Below are 4,119 nucleotides of genomic sequence, written 5' to 3'. Positions count from 1 at the left end.
TTTTACTCGTTTCTCAAAAACTACAAAACCTCAGTTAGTAATATTTGAAGGGGAGCTTTCCACTGTCATTATCTTCAAACCTTGTAAGTTTAATGTAAATATGTGGACATTTTGAAAAAGTACCCAAATACTCCGTTTGGCAATCGGAACCCACTGTTTACATATATAGTGGATTACATAAAGTGCTTTCTCTGACAGCAACTGTTTTTTTAAGCAAAACCAATTCTGTAATGTTCCATAAAGCTATATAGTGAATCAATTTGCCAATGGTGCATTGCCTCAATCATGTAACTCTTTTAAATGTACCACCAGAAAGGCACTGGTGTTTAATTTTGTATAATGAGAAGTGCATTCTAAAAAGAAGGGCATTTGATAAATGTTTTGTTTTTGTTTTGTATGGGTTCTAGTGTGTCAAATAATGTTAGTGGTAAATCCAGTTAAGCCTGGTTAATACTTCCTTTAAAAGTGAAGCGAATTTGACCCCACAAATTTACATCAAACAATTCGCAAGAACTATGCTCAACTCTTTTGAAACATAACATTCCAAGTGAAAATGGTTGTGGCGTGAAATTTGCTTCACATTCATAGAAAGTATGAAATGGGCTTAGATGTCTTTATTTGAATTAAATTATAAACCGTAAATATATAAGAGATATTAAAAGGTGAAGTTGAAGTTGAGCCCAGATTCAAGCAAAATTAGGGTAGATTCTCGAGGATTTGGAATGGTTTTATGGAAGAAGACAACATGAATCAACTTTTGTCATTTCTATGATTTCATTTTAAACTTGTTATTTTATTGTGATATTTTAAACACAAATTTATAATATACCATACTAGTTATTACATGAAAAATGGGTGTAGCAAAACTTAATAATGCACTGTACTTAGATAACAAATTCAGAAACATGTTTTGTTGTTTCCGATCTTATAAAGACAAATCAGATAAGTTTTCATTTGCTAGGATCTTAACACATTTTTCAAGTGTATATTTTTGCAAAATTAGCTTTTTTTTTAATGAGAATTTTTACAATTAATGCTTTAGGTACAACCATTATGTAAAGTCTCTTCTTGGAAGAAGTGGTTAGTTCTTAAAAGAACAGGGTGATGTGGTTTGACGTTTCTCCCGAAGACAAGCAAAGTATACTGTGCGAAACATCAAACCACACTATACTTCTCAGAGCCAACTCTTCTCCCGAAAGAGTCCTATATATTGCTGTTCCGGCAAGTTTACTACTATATTTTTTTCATCATCCACACCATGCAAAGCTTTCCCAGCTTTGTCTTTGATTCTTATTTTTCCATTTTGAATTTCCTCTCTGAAACAAGGTAAAGTCCTAGCCAGAGTAAACTCCAAAGCTGTGGCTTTAAAAGGCAATTAGTTAATCCAAAGAAATCATATGCAAAATACATTATAAATTAATCGATGCACTTTGTTTTTATCACCATAAGCATTTATCAATAATAATTGGCATTATCACAAGATGGCACAATATTTTATTAATGTGAAATAATAGTTATTACATTTATAAGACATTTTAATAGACTCTATGCAACTTGCATTATGAATGTGTATTTTGTAACAAGTATTTTTTTATGTAAAAATCACTGGTGAAAGATACAGCATAACTCAGACTTTGAAATAAATATATTTTATGAAAAGTTATCAAATAAAACAGAATTCTGAAAAAGAAATTTGATCAAATTTCGCATTGTTTTGTTGTTTTTTAATTAAATAATTTGAGATTTCAATGTCCTGTTGTCCTCTAAAATCATGTAACCATCATTTGAAGGCACTGAACTCTATAGGTAAATACTCAAAATAGTTGTCAGCATAAACAATTACTTGGTAAGCGGCAATTGAGAGCTGTTGATGGTATACATCAACAACATTGTGAAAAACGCCTCCCTCTGAAGTAACGTGTTTTTTTTTAGAAAGGTATTTCTTACTCAATATTTAAAAGGCTTCAGGCCTGAAGTCTTTTTTTAGGCATATAACAGCACACAAACTTGTGCTACAAGTTTTTTCTTTCCTTATTCTATTGCAACTTCGGTGACCAATTGAGTCCAATGTTTTGCAGATTTGTTGTTAACTGGTCTTTGACGGTATAACAACTACCAAGGGTGCCATTTATCAGTGCATATTTATATTTTAAAATTTCAAATCTTCATAGGCTTGAAAGGCTCACAGAAAAAAAAGCTACAGGCCTAATGATTCTAATTAGACCCAGTCACTGAGGCGCTGTACTGCTTTTGTTCGAAATATTAATGACAAATTTCGAGTAGGCTAGGCCTACAGCGCCGCAGTTAGCGCAAAATAAAATTCTCAAAAACTTCAGCCAAACTTTGTAAAAAAAATAAGCAAGATTGTAGTAGGGCGCCCTCTGTTATTGGTTGTCATTCAGGTTTCGTCGGATTGCCATCTTTCGTTCCCATGATACCGTGTACGCTCTAGGGCCATTCTTTCATGCTTTATTGACACTATTTACACCGTAAAGTACTGCAGTGGGTTAAGTTGAACAGCGGCGGAACTATCAACAAACGGGAGAGAAGGAGTTATCCGGATTAGGTAATACATTTTATCTGTTTTAATTATTTGTATGCAAACTTTGTTGACTTACTTTAAAATAAAGAAAGTCTCTTCTTGAATCTTGTTTCTTCGCTGTTTTTGTGTGTGTGTATCAGTTTAATTATTTTGTAAACATAGCTTTGCTTGCCCCCTCATAAATCTACCTCCATGCATAGTAAAATGTTGTTGTTCTCTATTAGTATTAGGGGCATTCCCGGCCCTGTTGGTTTCTACCTCAAATTGAGTTTTTTTCTTTTGACTATTTTCGAAGTCACAACAACTCAGTTTCTCAACTGGTTCATATAAATGATTTAGTTTAGATCATAACATTGATAATTTCAAAGATATTTATTTTGATGTTATCATTACCTATCCTGGTGTCATGTGTTTTCAGTAGGATAACAGGAAAATTGTTCACAATCAAAAACTTTTTAATTTTTTTTCAAATCATCTATCCATTTTTTCAATAATAACACTTTCACTTCATGGTGTGTTGACATTTTTAAAGTTTTGGTTTTACGTTGCGAGAGACAGTCCGCCATTAACAGTGCTTACTGCATGCACGACATTGGAGCAACGTCATATGTTTTCACACCTTTCATTGGTTGGTATATTATTGAACATTCAGAAGCTAGTATGGCGTGCAAAATAAATCAAAAATATTATTCAATTACTACTTAACAAATTTAATTACATTTTTGTCCTAAGGCATTATGGCTACTATATTAGAATCCAGAGATATCATAAGGCGTGAAAGTAAAACACCCCACCCCCCCCCCCCTTTGATGCACTCACACTTCATAACAATCCGTTTTCCCCCATTTCAGACCAGAAATGTTTGGTTTCAGGAGAGAAGAAACCAATCTATGATATTTTCTCTTTAATGTAGACTTAATATTTATTACGCTTTATCAGAATTTATTACAGTATGCAGTAAATAAAATAAAAAAATTGTTGTCATTTTCACTTAAAATATTTGAATATTTTCCCCAAATTTGCACACCATAGAATCCCAAATAGTAACCACCTCACATGATCCATCTAGTGACTAAAGCAGAATGAAACTCAATCTAGCAGATAGTAATTTTGTTTTGAACTTTCGAGGTTGGATGATGTTTCTTTGACTCATTTGAATGTTGGCATAATAATGCACTAGTGATAAGTACCAAAAATCAATCATTTTATAAATGTTTGAGCATAACCAACGACAGGAAACTTTATTCTCAGCATGATTAAGCCTGATGAAAATACAGACCGTGAGTAAACTGCATAGCTTCTGTCACCGGTGCAGCTTGCACAATTTCGCGGTAAACGGGAATCAAAGTTGGGGACCGAAAACATATGAGGGTCGATAACGTATGACGCTACGATATACTCCTAGAACTAGTGTATTATTATGAAGGTTGTTCCTCTATCGTCTCGGAGACAATAGCGGAACGAACCTCATAGTTTTAGGAGTAATCATCACCTACTCCTAGAATAGACTAGGTACGACCGATAATGCCAAAATTCGAAAAAAGGAGTACAGCGCCCCAGTTACTGGGTCTACTCCT

At 33.5% G+C, this 4,119-nt stretch overlaps 1 protein-coding gene across 2 annotated transcripts in view; it reads left to right on the top strand.

Annotated features, from left to right (window-relative positions):
* The first annotated feature begins 2,421 nt into the window (after positions 1-2,421).
* Positions 2,422-4,119, top strand: part of LOC117292790 (golgin subfamily A member 6-like protein 22) — a 41,084-nt gene continuing 39,386 nt past the window's right edge. For both annotated transcript variants that reach the window (XM_033774949.1, XM_033774948.1), the window contains exon 1: positions 2,422-2,566. The gene's annotated coding sequence lies outside the window, so the exon portion shown is untranslated. The remainder of the gene's footprint in view (positions 2,567-4,119) is intronic.

Source organism: Asterias rubens, chromosome 7, assembly GCF_902459465.1.
Source record: "Asterias rubens chromosome 7, eAstRub1.3, whole genome shotgun sequence".
Taxonomy (NCBI): Eukaryota; Metazoa; Echinodermata; class Asteroidea; order Forcipulatida; family Asteriidae; genus Asterias; species Asterias rubens.
This window is presented reverse-complemented; position numbering and strand designations above follow the sequence as displayed.